The sequence below is a fragment of the Periplaneta americana genome, chromosome 15 (genome assembly GCF_040183065.1).
Source record: "Periplaneta americana isolate PAMFEO1 chromosome 15, P.americana_PAMFEO1_priV1, whole genome shotgun sequence".
NCBI lineage: Eukaryota > Metazoa > Arthropoda > Insecta > Blattodea > Blattidae > Periplaneta > Periplaneta americana.
Genome location: NC_091131.1, coordinates 147,015,859 through 147,033,176, shown reverse-complemented (window position 1 = coordinate 147,033,176; position 17,318 = coordinate 147,015,859). Strand labels below are relative to the sequence as shown.

The 17,318-nt window shown below is 35.7% G+C and overlaps 1 pseudogene; it reads left to right on the top strand.

Annotated features, from left to right (window-relative positions):
• LOC138715747 (uncharacterized protein CG3556-like) overlaps window positions 1-17,318 on the top strand; it is an 87,272-nt pseudogene that overhangs the window by 47,821 nt on the left and 22,133 nt on the right.

Below are 17,318 nucleotides of genomic sequence, written 5' to 3'. Positions count from 1 at the left end.
TTCCAAGTCACACAGAGATTGTGTGCACTCAATGTGGGTATCTGACATTTCGTCAGCCCACGCGAGTTGTGTGGATATAAAGGGAAAAGTTGAGACTGTGTTGGGTGGAGTTCCTGGGTAGCTCAGTTGGTGGAGCGCTGGTATGTTCAACCAGAGGTCCCGGGATCGATACCCGGCCCCGGAACAATTTTTCCCTTGAAATTATTGAAAGATATTGCCTCCATGCATTGTTTGCAAGGTCCAAGTGACTGGTACCGATGCTATCCTCTACTCCAGGGACATAACAGTTCTTTTTTTTTTGTTTATTTTTTCACGGGTGAACAGTGTAAAGAGTAAACACAATATTCAGCATGTGCGATCTATGAAAACCACTCACATCTTCGTCAAAAAAATGTTTGTGCAGTACAGTGTGTTTTTTCTCTTTCACATGAATTACTTTTTTTTTTTTTTTGCCTGGCCAAAAGTGCCGTTGTTTTGGTATTGCTGGTTATTTGGGTGCCGGATATGAGAGATTTTACTGTACCTACTTATTAAAACCTTTTTTTATTAAAAGAGTTGTATTCCAAGTAAAATGTTGAGATACAGCACAGTTGCAATTATTCAATTCAGTTGCAGCCCAATTCTTTCATTCTTTCTTTTTCGTAACTCATTTCTTGAATAAAAAAAACTATCACAGAGTGATGTACTAATTGAGTAACGAAAATCATCTCTGAAGATGTGTAGGTATGTTTAATGTTTTCAGTTGAATTTCAATTTTAATTTACTTTTGTGTTTGTCAGACTGTGATTAAGCACACACTAATGTGAATGTTGAAAGAAAACGAAAAAAAGATCGTCGATTTAATAGAAGTTTAAGTTCAGAAATTGTGAGAATTAAATGATGAGATACCTACTAAAGATAAAAATTGACATTGAGCTCGAAATGGAAAGTATCATCATTACTCAAATGTGTTACTCAAATTTCTGAAAAATCTATTTGCATACTTACCGACTCCAAGGGGACTATATTTAATATAATTAAATATGTACCAATTGAAAGGAAGATTCTTCGAAGAATATATGGTCCAGTTTTTGAAAATGGATTATGGAGAAAAAGATATAATGGGGAATTATATAGCATGTTTAAAGAGCCCAATATAATAAATATAATTAAAACCAATAGATTGAGGTGGGTGGGACATGTAATGAGAATGGATGCATCAGAACCTTGTAAAAGAATTATTCTCACAAACCCTGGAGGTCAAAGGAGACGAGGACGACCACATCTGCAATGGATTGATGGAGTGGAGGAGGATCTTTTAAGATTGGGATACAGAAATTGGAGGACTGTTGCACAGGACAGAGACAGATGGCAACGCCTACTGAGGGAGGCCAGGGCTCATAACGGGCTCTAGTGCCAATGATGATGATGAAATATGTACCAAACCTATATGCATATAGAATTATTCCAATTCAGAAGCAAGTAAGTAAACTAAAAGAACTTCAAAAGGAAATAACATTTCAATGGATACCTAGTCATTGTAGTATACCTGGAAACGAGAAAGTTAATAATATTGCAAAACAAGCAACTTATTTGCAACCAAGACCTCTTCAAGTGATATCTCTATCCAGTGCTTTTGCTTCAGTAAAGTCTCATTTTACAAACCTATGGATCAACAATTGGCTCTCTTCTGACAAAGGAAAAATTTTACAGTCTGTACAAAAGAAACCAAATGACCTGGAAATGTACAAAAACTTGCCCAGACATGTTCAAACATTTTTAACAGGAACCAGAACAGGTCGCATTGTCACTCAATTGTATGTGCACCGATTTCACATTTCCAATAATCCTACTTGTCTGTGGCGTAATAATCATGATGAAGATCTGGAACACATTCTTCTATACTGTCCATCCATAAACCACAAAAGAAGTAAATTAAAATCATCAGTACCAGTTGCAGAAGACACAGCCCTGCAGTATATATTGACTACACCCCAATCCTGGCTACTAGCAACAGGCATCTATAATGAACACCAATCAAAATACCCCTCATTTCTCGTGAAAAAGAACAACTGAATGGACTACAGTGGACTATATGTTGTCAGCAAACAGCTGGATACATTAAGAAGATTGATTTGATTTGATCATTAGTTCTTACTGTGGATTTGTGGTTGTTGTATCCAGTGCTGTCATGGAGGCCATACATCGTATGGGAATTTACGATTTATTTAATTAATCATATGGGGAAAAGAAAATTTTGTCTGTATGGAGCCATACGGCATATGGGTGCCTAAGTTTTGTACATGGAGATCTGTACAGATCTTAGATCATCTTTTGCTGTTCCTAATGTATTTCGTTTGATCTTCATAAACAAAAATTGTCCACCTCTGCAGCACTGGAATCCAGAATTATATAAAATAATGGTTGAAAAACAAGAAGTGCTGCAAATACACATTCCAAGATTCATCGAGACAAGTGTGCATCTACAGTGGGGCTACATGGTATATTCTTTAAATCAAGCTTGTTTTACAATTAAAATGTAAAGCAAAACAATTTCTTTACTTCTTCTTTAATATTAAAAAAAAATCATTAAATGATAGTCGGAGAGATTGAGAGAGGAAAGTAAAATATATTTCAAGGGAAAAAACAAGGGATGGGGCGTATAGCCAATGGAAAAATTACCATGACAGCACTGGTTGTATCTAAGCCTACATTCTTTCCTTGTCCAGTGTTTGTAATTTATTACTGCTCTTAGGAATGATACTTCTGTCAATTCAGTCAGTCTTTCATAATTGAGTCTTTTTCTAAATTCAGTTTTCGAAACCATAAAGCTCGAATAACCAATAAGGAAAATATAGACGTTGTGTAGAGGACTGATCAACCCCTCATTTTAACCCTACAGTAGTTGCTTAAGTTACTGTCACATAGTAGTCACTGTGGACTGGCACTGCGCAAGCAAATAAAAGGTTTAAATTTATTTACAGTCCTAAAGAAGTTATGGACAAACATTTTTGTGGAAAATATACATCTTAAAAAAATGATGTGCGAAATCATTCAATCATTGGAGTCTATCTATGTGGATGATAAGAGACAAGATGCTTCGTATGATATTGCTTGCACCCATGTAACCAAAACATTTTTACATGCTTCTCGAGTTTTGTCTTTGTCGCAGCAACACATGGAAGTCATAATATAAATATATACATGTATTAGATTAGATTAGATTAGATTAAATTAAATTAGATTAGATTAGATTAGGTCTTTATTAGCCAATAGAATTACGAGCATATTAACTTACACTGATTAGTGAGGACTAATTGTAACAACAGTAACTGCTGCAGTTTTAACTGACATTACAAGTCGCTGCGGACTCTTTACTTTATTTAGCTAGCTAGTAGCAAACTGAGTACAAATTAAAATTATAAAACAAAAATGTTTCTAGCCACTACTGTAAGAGCCAGGCTCATGTACAGTGTGGTCTTAGTCAGTAATATAACATAAAATTTACAAGGACAGTTTACTAAATACAGTAAGTAATTTAATTCAAACCGATGAATAACACACAAGAGCAGCAAAAAAAAAAAAAGAAATAAATAACGACGAAAGAGAAAAAAAGAGAAAAAAAAACACAATTTAATATAAATTGACAATCAGACAGAAGCCAATGATATTCAATAAAAATATGAATATAGTCGACGGAAATAGAAAGGTGAAAAATATACACATTTGTTAATATTATACATCATGAATAATTTTATAAATTTCTTTTTTAAAAGGTTCAATTTTAAAATATTTCAAATTTGGAAAATGGTTTGTAATTTTATTATAAAGTCTTGGGCCGAAACTAGCATCATGTTTAAGTGCTGCACTTGTATGACATTTAGGCTAAATTAATGGGAAAGTAGACTTTTGAATAACTCTTCTCAGGTTCTCAGCCAGGTGAGTTGGAGATTAGCTTCCAACTTTCGACGGCTAGCTCTGCCATCTTGTTCAGGGAACGAAGTGCTGTGGGACCATGTCTGCTGGTATATATGCAAAAGTAGGGCTTCCCGCTGCGGGCCAATCAGGAGCTAGTTCCTAGTCCCGACTGCCAGGCGCATTCTGGTTGGTGGAAGCTGCAGCCAATCAGGAACTACTTGCTGGTCCCGACTGTCTGCCATGTGCTGGTGGTCTAAGCATATTGATGGCAGGTTTCCATGCTGTACTCAGCTGTAGACCCCCGTCTCTGTTGAAATTATTGCCATCTAGATGGATTTCGATGGCTCCCTTGATAACTAAGTCCCAGTAACCTGATGTCTTGTCCAAGATGGTGGTGGCTCCGAAATCTATCTTGTGACCAGTTTCTAGGCTGTGTTGGGCTACTGCAGACTTATCAGGGTAATATAGTCTTATGCAGCATTGATGTTCCTTGCAGCGTTCCATAATAGTTCGTCCCGTCTGCCCGATGTAGCGTTTCCCACACTCACAAGGTATTCTGTAGACACCAGGTGTCCTAAGACCAAGGTCGTCCTTAACTGGTCTCAGCAAGTTCTGGATCTTTGTGGGAGGCTTATGGATGGTCTTAATCCCGTGTTTTCTTAGCAGTCTGCCAGACTTGCCCGAGATGGGCCATAGAATGGGATGTATGCCATGCCCTTCATCTCCTCTTGTTCCTCGGCAGGTGGTTTGTCCGAAAAGGCCCTTCTGAGGGCCGAGCCGATTTCCCTGTTGCCGAAGTTGTTCTGTTGGAACGTCTTATGTAGGTGATGGATCTCAGAAGGGAGCCATCGAAATCCAGCTAGATGGCAGTAATTTCAACAGAGACAGGGGTCTACAGCTGAGTACAGCATTGAAACCTGCCATCAATGCGCTTAGACCACCAGCACACGGCAGACAGTCAGGACCAGCAAGTAGTTCCTGATTGGCTGCCGCTTTCACCAACCGGAATTCACCTGGTGGTCGGGACTAGGAACTAGCTCCTGATTGGCCCGCAGCGGGAAGCCCTACTTCTGCATATATACCGGCCAGACATGGTCCCACATCACTTCGTTCCCTGAAGAAGATGGCAGAGCTAGCCGTCGAAAGCTTGGAAGTTAATCTCCAACTCACCTGGCTGAGAACCCGAGAAGAGTTATTCTATATCAAACTCCGAGAAAGCCTCAATTCATATAAGTAGATTTTTGTCTTCGAGTACGATATTCATGTCTATTAGATTTGTTTTATTAGATTTCTGTGATAGTAAGTTAGTAAATTATATTTATAAATTTCTTCAATAGTTCATTGTTCCTCAACTGTTGAGAACTGATAAGCAAATGCGAGTTCAGAGCTTAAAATTTGTGGCAATACTGAGAAGTCTTTTGTTGAAAGCTTTGAAAATAGGGAAGAAACTGGGATGACAGGTACACGGGAAAACCATATTAATAGTTCTCAGTGAAGCAATAGTCCGTGCGGAACCACTGGAAGGTTAAAAAAAAAAAAAAAAAAAAAAAATGTTGAAGACCTTAAAGAGAAAAGTAAAGTTAGCAATTCGGAAGCATAATTCAACTTTGGTCCCTTTAGGTCACATTGTTGTGGACCTTGCTATACTTATGAACTGTATTTTATTTTAAGGGTTACAAGATGGATGACACACAGTTATGTCATTCAGCTGGTTTGCCTGAACTGCTTGTTAAATTTGTCACAGTTCATAGAACCAGTTGTTAATTTTTTTAAGTGAAAATGTAAGCTTCTTTACAGAAAGGATAAACATTAATTCGACAAGAAATTACCCAGCGTTTAATACTGCAGTAAACATAATGCAAAAATAAACGACAATATAGCTCGAAGTGATCATATTATTATTATTATTATTATTATTATTATTATTATTATTGTTATTTCTCGACTAAGTATGCAAACAATCAGAACAAGAATATGATAATTATGCCTACAACCTTGAAACCCATCTGCAATTACGTCGACAGTCCTCTACCCCTTCCGCTTCAATGCTAATAGCGCATATAGAACAATGAAATGTAATTAATTGATGAACTAGTGGACTTACTCGTGTTAAATATGAAATATCTGTCTGGCTTACAGCTGTTTCAGTGCTTCACGCACCATCATCAGAGCCTACTAGATCGCGGCGTCATCTCGAACTTCTCTGCCTGTTAGGAGGGTGTGTTTTATTGTTGGAAGGTGTTGAATTGTCGAGTCGAATAGTGTGTACCTATCAGACCCCTAATCAACTACAGACAGGCACCAGCACACAAACTAGCCACACACATGGACAAAATCATCAGAAACAACATAAAATTCAGAGGACAACAATAAAGAACACTATAGACCTCGTCAACAAAACAAAACAACAACACATACCACACAGTGCAACACTAGCATCATTCGATATCACCAACTTATACACTAATATACCAATACAAGACACATTACAGATACTAAAATAAATGCTCACAGATAACAACACACCACAAGAATACATTGAAGAAATCATCGAAATCACAGACATCATAACAAAGCAAAACTATTTCACACACAACAACAAATACTACACCCAAACAGAAGGATTGCCAATGGGATCACCCATATCCAGCATACTAGCAGAGATATTTTTACACAACATAGAACAAACATACATACTCAACAATGAACACAACAAGTATGCAGACAACATAATATACTGGCACAGATATGTAGACGATATACTCATACTATACAAAGGAAACAAAAGACAAATACACAAACTACACCAATACATAAACAAATTACACCCAAAACTTCAATACACACTAGAACTTGAAAACAACAACTCCATAAATTTCCTAGACATCACCATAACAGAAATCGACAACAAACACACCTTCAAAATATACAGAAAACCAACCACCACCACCACACACTTACACAACACATCTAACCACCCCATACAACACAAACATGCTGCATTCAGGACAATGGTACACAGATTACTCAACATACCCATGAACCAACAACACTACAATGAAGAAGTGAACACAATCAAATACATAGCACAAGAAAACGGATACAATCCAAATATAATAGACAATATCGTAAGGAAGACAAAACAAAAACTTAACAAACACAAAAATACACAAAACACAACACAAACACAAGAACACAAGAAATACATCACACTAACATATGAAAACAAAAGCACACATAAGATCACATCTTCATTCAGAAAACAGAAATACAACATAACATACAGAACAGAAAACACACTACAGAGACATCTCAACACACTAAAAACACAAACAAATAAATACGACCACACAGGTGTATACAAACTAAAATGTAATAGTTGCGACAAGTTCTACATAGGACAGACAGGCAGATCATTCCAAACACGCTACAAAGAACACATTAAAGCTATAACCAGAGAACACAATACATCTACATACGCCAATCACATAACCAATACTAACCATACATACAATAACATAAATACGGACATGGAAATCCTACACACACAACCCAAGAACCAAAAACTCAACACACTGGAACAATATGAAATATACAAACACACTAAAACACATCCCGATCAAATCCTCAACACACAGATCAATTTCAGTACACAAACACTATTCGACACCTCAATTCAACACCTTCCAACAATAAAACACACCCTCCTAACAGGCAGAGAAGTTCGAGATGACGCGGCGATCTAGTAGGCTCTGATGATGGTGCGTGAAGTACTGAAACAGCTATAAGCCAGACAGATATTTCATATTTAACACGAGTAAGTCCACTAGTTCATCAGTTAATTATATTCAAGTGTTAAAAGTGGTGTACACAAGATTCAAAATGGAGAATGAAATGTAGTGTTCAAAAACATAATTTAGCGAAATTCGGAGAGAACAACTTTGCTTATGTACGCAGATGATATGGATCTTGTATTGCCACATAAACAAAATCTTTAAAGAGCTTTGAATGCTTTGACAGAATGGGCAGGCAAAATTAATTTATGCATGAATGAAAGAAATACAGTCCAGATGGTCTTTAGAAGAGAAGGCCGACTTGCAAAAGAGGACTCAATAATGCGTAGTGTCAACAACTTGAGATTGTCAACTCCTTCAAGTGCTTAGGGATCACCCTACAGCCAACAACAACGTCATACTGCATTCATATACAGGACAGAACTGCAGTTGCAACAAAAGCTATGTTCGAAATAAAGACCATCACTGTGCTCTCATTGTACACTGCCACGGTACTTTTCTACTGCAAAATTGTCCCTATACTGATAATGAGGTATGGACTAGAATTAATTGGTATAAACTAAGTCTCAAAGACCTAATCACTGTTGAGAAAGTGAAACCTTGGTTTCTCTAAATGTAGGCTACACTTTCCCAGCGATTTATGAACTGGCCAAGGAAACTTTTATACTTGAAGACCTCAGGATGCGACTCTCACCAGCCTCTACCATCCACTCATCAGACCATCTATATATATAATTTGAACTGGTAATGGAAATTATGGGAAAATGGCTGAACGGATTTTAATAAATGATCCCTCATTTTGAAGTTTGAAATCCAAAGTTTTTCAGAAAAATAATTGTTTTCAGTGAAATGTCAATTTTCCTACATCATTTTCCTATTTTCCAAAATCCATCTGTCGTCAGTTTTGAGAAATAATGGCTTTTCAGAATAAAACAAAACACAAACACACTACAATAAACAATATCACACGAAGGCTACGACCTGTAGGATTGCTGACATATTTAGAGTTCAGATGGCTCAGATTCTCTGACATCATAAATATGTTGACCTTCATTTGTGTAACTTTTTCAGAACGTTTCTGTAATATTGGTTACTGAAAGCTTGAAGACTAGCTAAAAAGAATTTACAGGTCAGATTCTCTGGTGTGTAATTTTCTGAGTACAGCTGTCTGTGTATTGGATATTAAAAACTACAAAACTTAAGAATGTTTGATGACATTATTACCATTAAAATGAAATAGGAGAATGCAGAAAGTTACACAATGCAGAACTACATGCATTGTATTCTTCATCTAACATAATTAGGAACATTAAATCCAGATGTTTGAGATGGCATGTAGCATGCATGGGTTAATCTAGAAATGGATATAGAGTGTTAGTTGGAAGACCTGATGGGAAAAGACCTTGAGGGAGGCAGGCGTAGATGGAAGGATAATATTAAAATGGATTTGAGAGAGGTGGGATATGATGGTAGAGACTGAATTAATCTTGCTCAGGATAGGAACCTATAGTGGGCTTATGTGAGGGTGGCAATGAACCTGCGGGTTCCTTAAAAGCTATTTGTAAGTAAGTGATATAGATATTTATATGTGTGATTCTCTTCAGTATTGTCTGGAGGAAGCACAAAAGTTATAATGTCTAAGGAAAGACCAAAAGGTATTACTTACTGATAAAATAAGAGGCCTACAAAATGTTGTAGTGTCCCGATCACTTTAGCAAGATCTCTTAGTAGAATAAAATGATTCTACCCTCTACATTTCAAGATAGTTAACGAAACATGCAGCAGCTATACCAAGATGCTATGTCTATTGTTGGAAAGCAAGGCAAACCTGATATTTTCTTAACTCTCACCTACAATCCACAATAACCCGAAATAGCTACTGCTTCACTCCCACATGAAAAACGGACTGATCATCCTGATTGTTACTTGTATTTTCACATTGAAACTCAGGAACTGAAGATGTATAGGTTCAATAAAAAGTATTTAGCAAAAAGAAAACCTTCAGAAGCATATGGAAGCAAATAACTACCAAAATGTCTGGTATTCCTCATTGGAAATAAATTTGAAAAATTTTAATTTGAACTTCTAATGAACTTAGTTTGCAGTATTTGCTGCACAAGCCACTAGTCTACTAGGAAGACGCCTGAAAAGAGAAGAGATATGGCCAAACTTCTACTGCACAGATGCTATGATGGATAGAGTATGGACACAACCAAATTAAGATCTTTGACATACACTTATAAGCTTTGCAGTTCATGGTTGCCACCACAAAATATGCAAGACAACCTGCTACCATACACCTGATGATGACTGTGTGTGTTCTTCATGTGAATCACATTGCGACAGATACCACATAACAAAATGCAGAAATTGATCTGTATAAAAGAATATAGCAAAGTGTAAACACTCGACAATATGCACGTTAATGCACTCTTCCTCTTTATCAAAAACATAACTTAAAAAATATATAGACTTTCTACTACAAAATACAGAGTCTTTCATAAGTAACGAGTCTATCGAAAAATCAACTGTTTTGGATAATTTTTTGAAATGATGTTCATCCTCACGAGAAAGAACCCTTCCCGGTGCCGTACAGTCGATTTGAAAACAAACTCCCCCTCCCCCGCCGCCACTCAAATTAAGCATTTACTCTGTAGACGAAGTGTTTCCAGGCAGGTGGATCAGCTGAACATGCTCAATCTGTTGGCCTCCGTGATCACCTGATTTAACTGCCTTGGACTTCTTTTTCTGGGGATTCATCAAGGATCTATCTATGCGACTAAGCCATGCACCATTCTTGAATTAGTGGAACGAATTGAACACACAATACAAATGGTTATGCATGACATGCTCACCAGAGTCCATGAAGAGTTGATACGTCGCTTACATTTGTGCATTCAGTGAATGGAAGATAGTTTGAAAATTGTACACCATAATTTGTCAACAATTGAAACTGGTTTTACATTTCTGTGTTTTAATCAAGGTTTAAAACACTAACCATTCTTTCATTTAATAGCTCTGGCAGCGAGGGGAGGGGGTGTTTGTTTCCAAATCGACTGTACGGCACAGGGAAGGGTTTTTCTCGTGAGGATGAACATCATTTCAAAAAATTATCCAAAATAATTAATTTTTCGATAGACTCGTTACTTATGAAAGACCCTATACACTATTAAGTACATAAATAAGATACCATCATCCCATAACTATAGTCCTGGAACACAACTATGGTCCATTCAAATTTTGTACTTCATAACGTAGTACCTCATTTATCTATGTTTTTTCTGTACTGTAGTTTGAAGTCAGGTCACTGCAGCTATCTACAAACGGTCTATATTACTTCTACAATGTTCTTTGAATAGTTGTATCATGTACCATAGTTGTGTTCCCAGGATCATAATTATGGGAAATGACGGTACTTAATTTTCCTGTTTTTACACTTGTCCTCCAATTTTTAATTCCATTTTTATGAAATAAATTCTTTTTTTATTATGAGTATGGTAGTGGCAATACTGAATCTTATGTCTGAATCTCTTTTCTCTTATTTGCAGAGAGCAATCAGTGTAGTGCAATGAAACGTCAAAACATTGATCAAGTTTTTTTTCAGTAGTGGAGGTAGCAATAACACTGAAAAAAGTTGTTGTTTTCTAATGCCAGGCGTTTGACAATAAAGTCATTTGACCTCTTGCACTCCAATATTTTTCAAAGATATTATCATGACTAGCCACTGAAGCACAGATTTTGAGGTGTTCCGAATCCATTTCTTGGTTTGAGTTGCACAATGGGCAGTTAGGGGACTGATATATTCCAATTCTATGCAGGTGTTTGGCCAAACAGTCATGGCCTGTTGCCAATCTAAATGCAGCTACAGACGATTTTCGTGGTAAATCGGGAATTAACTGTGGATTTTGATGCAGAGAGTTCCATTTTTTCCCTTGGGATTGTGTTATCAAATTTTGTTTGTTGAAGTCTAAGTCATCATCATCATCATCCTTCACGAATTAGGCCTCTGTAGACCTGTTTCGGCCCCATCTAGCAGTCTTCTTAACGGTCTTCCTGGTCGACGATGTCCTCTAGGTTTATATTGCATCATAATTTTTGGGATTCTTGAATTTTCCATTCTTCTTACATGATCTAGCCAATTGAATTTGTATCTGCTGATTTTTTCTTCTACTGACTCTACTTCTAATTGTTCTAAAATTTCTTCATTCCTTTTTCGGTCTAAAAGAGTATATCCTGCTGTCCTCCTGAAAAATTTCATTTCCGTTGCTTTGATTCTGTTCATGTCTTTTTTCTTTAATGTCCAAATCTCGCTTCCGTATAGAAGGGTGGGTAATGCTAGTGTATTATATATTTTTATTCTTGTAGATTTTTGTACTAATTTAGCTTTTAATGTATTGTTTATTATTCCTAGAATTTGTGTAAATTTGGTAATTTTCTTGTTCACATCGTTTTTGTTTTGATAAGATATTTCACAACCCAGATAATTGAAATTTTGCACTTGTTCGAGGCATTGGTTATTGTGTATTATCTTACTTCTGACTGAGTCTTGTCCTAAAAATGCCATTACTTTTGATTTTTGTGCTGAAATTTCCATCCCAAAATCTTTTAATATTTTATTTAATGTATACAATTCTCTTTGTAAATTATCCTCTCAATTGGAAATTATGACTTGATCATCGGCATAGAGTAAGGTATTTAATGTTAGAGCATTGGTTATTTTGATTCCTGATGTGTAGATTTGGTTCCATTTTAAAATAATTTCATTTATATAAATATTAAATAAAGTTGGTGATAGTGGACAACCTTGTCGAACTCCATTATTAACTAATTTTCTTTCGGATATACAGTTATTTATTTTGACACTTATTTTGCTGTCTGTGTAGATTTCTATTATATTTTGGAATAGCAAATTTGGAATATTTTTTTCTTGTAATATGTCGAATAAAAGGTCTCTTCGGACTTTATCAAAAGCTTTCACAAAATCAATAAAAGCTATATGGGTTTCTAAATTAAATTCTCTTCTTTTTTCCAACTAAATACTAAATACTAAATAATGGATCTACACATGATCTGCCTTTTCTAAAGCCATTTTGAAGTCTAAGTATGTAGATTTAATAAATTTTTTCACAGAGTAATATGTAGATTTAGTAACAGGTCTGTAAATAGCAGTGCTGCCCTTCTTTGCTAAAGCATCCGCATTCTCGTTTCCCAGGATTCCACAATGGGATGGTATCCATTGGAATACAATTCTTTTATTGAGTGATATTAATAGAGAGAGCATTTTAGTTATTTCTGCTGTTTGAGGTGAAGGTGTGTGTTTAGAGACGATTGATAGAATAGCTGCTTTGGAGTCTGACAATATAACTGCATTCTTAAATTTATTGATGTGGCATAGAAGATTCCTGAGACATTCATTTATTGCAATGATTTCACCATCAAAACTTGTTGTTCCATATCCAAGAGATCTATAAAGTGAGAAGAGACAGCACGTAACACCTGCACCGGCACCTTGTTCTCTGGAGATCAAGGATCCGTCGGTGTATAAATGAAGCCAGTTTTGTGGAGGGTACCTAATATTAATTGTCTCTAAAAACAATTGTTTCAGCATTTCAGTGTTTACTTCTGATTTCAGTATTTCTTCTGTTAAATTTAGATTATATTCTATATTTAATACAGTTAAAGGGTTTGGTTTAATTTGTAAGTTTTCTTTTAAATTCGGGATATTGATTTTCTGACACTGAAAAATGTAAAATAGATGATAGAGTGGTTGATGTTTCGGAAAGTGAAAAGTTAGAGGGTGTAAGTGCATGTGTAGATCATTTTCAGATGTTTCAAACAATTTGTCAGTGTGGTCAGCAGTGTCAGCTCCTGCATATTTCTTAAGAGGAGGAAAGAAGTTAACAGCGCAAAATGACACATTCTTGAGAGAAACATGCTATAAATTAGCCTAAATGCATACATGTAAGACCAGGTAGTGTTAGAGTTGGCCTTCTCTTTTGTATAGCAATAATCTGTTCTTGTAAGCTGATTTTCCTAAATTGTCCAAAATATGTTTTCACTTCCATTCATTGTTGGATAATTGTACAAATTAACAATTACAAGGAAATTCATAAACTCGTAGCATTTTTCGCGCACACTACAGCATCACACGTGTTGGAAGAGACTATAGCTACTAACACATAACCAGAACTGTTTTACGGAAGTGGGAATGGGAAATAATCTGTTAGGAAAGCGAGAACACTGCACCCACTCACGTGGTCTGTGTTGCCACATGTACATTTTACAAGTTCAGTATCACATGCTTTTGAAGAATATCAGTTCTTGTAAAGTCATACCGCTGTGGTCATACTATCATTATTGTTCAAAGCTGCAGGTGACCGATTAATTTTTTTATGTTAAAAATAATGTAATTTGGAGTACTTTCAATTTCAAATATATTTGTACAAAACTGACAACTTGGCTGTTGTCCTGTCTAGTAGACAATGAATGGAAGTGAATTTCAGGGGATCTGGGATACTAACGTAGAACTAACTACTTCCTCCTTGTTTTATATAAATCTAACTTCAACTTTCAGATATTCTCGAAAGTTTCACACCATGAATAGTAGGTTATATAAAGTGCAATGAATAATATGTTTCGTTTTATAATTAAAAAAAAAAGTTTACATGATGTCTTTCATAGCTTTACGTTAAAACTGTTTTTATTGTGCCTCCTCCTAGATGTGTTATAGTCTGGTTGAATGCAGCATCGTTAGATGGCAGTGGTAGCGAGCTTGCTGCACGACCAGTCGGTTTGTATATTTCCCGCCCATGACTGATTCAGAGGAGGATCTCCTCCCTCTCTGTTCATTTACTTGTTTTAAAACTCTGCTTCTGTCTCTCGCCGCTAGTGCGCTGTTGTCTATGTGTGCTAACTGCAGTAAAGGAGGAATGGATTGACTTTCCTCCACACAAACAATCTCACATCTTTCTCACAGTTTTCTAGTAGCACATGATTGCGCGTCGTTTAAAACTCAATCAACCGAGCGAGGTTTTCTTATAGCTGTGTACTTAAAAATTATCGAATCTTCTTCGAATTTCAAGGCAGATATTTCATTTAGTATTTACTTTCAAAAGAAGAAAAATGTGAGGAGGACGTTCCTCCCTTCCCTCCCCCGAGAAACCGCCACTGGTGGTCAGATATTCAAAGCTAGTTGATGTTGCAGATATTCTATATTTCTCTTCTCTCAACATTTGTGAGTTTTTAAATAACTCTACACATAATTCTTCAATAGCATGTTGCTGTGCAGTTTCTCTTTATTTATAGTTGCTTATTGTTACCTTACTTAACATATGATGTTAAATTGTATAAAGTCATTGACAAACAACAAGACGTTTTTGACCTACAGCATGATTTGGACAGACTATATGGAGTATCGATAATTTTCTTCTGTTAAATCTTAATAAATGTTGCTTTATGACGTATTCTAAAAATAAGACAGTTGCTCAAAATTCGTATGAAATTAATGGTGTGAAGTTATATCATTTAAGGATTTGGGTATTTATTTTACACACAACTTATGTTTTAAAATGCACTTAAATCACGTAGTAATTGATGCATATAGAAAATTAGGATTTATAATCAGAAATAGAAAAGAATTAAAAAACATAAATACTATTGATACTCTATATAAAACTCTAGTTAGGAGTAAGCTAGAGTATGCATCTGTAATATGGTCACCTCAGTTCCAGTGCCATCAGATGCAAATAGAAAGGATACAGAAAATATTTTTACTTTATTTATATTTCAAAGAACATCATGTGTCGTCTTATGACAAGCAAATTTCATATAATCAGTTACTTTTTGAATTTAATTATAAAACTTTAACATCTCGACGATTAATAAATAGTCAAATTTTACTCTATAAGACTGTTAATGGTATATTGAATAACTGTGACTTTCTTAAATTCCTTCAGTTCAATGTAAAAAAAAACAGAATTACGTCATAGGCAACTTTTTGTTATTCCCATTCTTAGAACTGTTTACTTCAAGAACTCTCCCTTGTTATGTGTAATACTTACAACTCTCTGTCTTTAAACTGTGATTCTCAATTAGATTTCAGTTTAGCAGTTGAAAAATTTCATACAATATTAAAAAGAATTGTATTTTCTTAGATATTTAAATTATGAAGAAGTGTATTATAATGTTTTTACTCTAGTTTTTAAATAATTTTGCATCATTATATTGACATTTGGCACTATATTAACTGCAATACTATATTCTAGCATCTATTACCGTTATGAATATTTTCTTTCTTTCGTTTGTGTTGTTTGTTTTTTTTTTTTTTTCTTATTATGTATTTTGTGTATGTATCTGTGTAAGCCACCTGTAATTGGAAGCCTGCTTCTGTTGGTTGTGGATTTAAATAAATAAATATTTCATATTAAAATTATGAAATTTGGGTCATTAGCGAAAGAACTCTTTGTTAGAAAATTAGAATGTCACCACTGATTACACATAAAATAGCTTCCTGTACAATTCTTTTTGCAGTTTTGAGGCAACAGAGTGGCCCAATGGACATTATGTACACACCATAGCAGGCTACAAGGAGGAGCCATCTTGTTATCATTATTGGCTGCTGTATCAGGTCCCCACACTGCCTGAACCAGCCAGTCCTCCTGGAAATAATTTTGTCACACCAGTCGGTAAGTTGAATTACTGTGAAACTGATGCTCAGATAGTATATCTTGCTCATATTTAAAAATGGTAGCAGGAAGACCATGCTAAAAGAGATGAAGTTACAGGAGAATGGAGAAAGTTACACAACGCAGAGCTGCAAGCATTATATCCTTCACCTGACATAATTAGGAACATTAAATTCAGATGTTTGAGATGGGCAGGGCATGTAGCACGTATGGGCGAATCCAGAAATGCATATAGAGTGTTAGTTGGGAGGCCAGAGCGGAAAAGACCTTTGGGGAAGCCGAGACGTAGATGGGAAGATAATATTAAAATGGATTTGAGGGAGGTGGGATATGATGGTAGAGACTGGATTAATCTTGCTCAGGATAGGGACCAATGGCAGGCTTATGTGAGGGCAGCAATGAACCTCCGGGTTCCTTAAAAGCCAGTAAGTAAGTAAGCAGGAAGACCATATTGATTTCAGTTTTTAGGATTTTTAGGTTATGTTTTTGAACATTTGAGAGAAAACAAACCTGTTTCATTCATTATACAGTACATGCTCTGGGACCTGGCATGAATAAACTCTGTTCTTATAACTCCTTTCACGACGTACATATCTTATTTTATTTTTCACATCATTTTTGACACAATCATTTACACCCCACCTCTGGCTACTAGCAACAGGCGTCTATAATGAACACCGATCAAAATACCCCTCATTTCTCGTGAAAAACAACTGAATAGACTACAGTGGACTATAGTGGACTTTATGTTGTCAGCAAACAGCTGTATACATTAAGAAGATTGATTATTATTGACACATTCATTCATAGTGTTCTGCCCAAGGGCAAGTCTTTCAATTCAATTTATTAAGTCATTAAACATACAGTGATAGGCTTCGTCACAATACAGAAGGGAGGAGAAAAAACATAGATTACATTTGAAAATACACATATAATTGAAAAC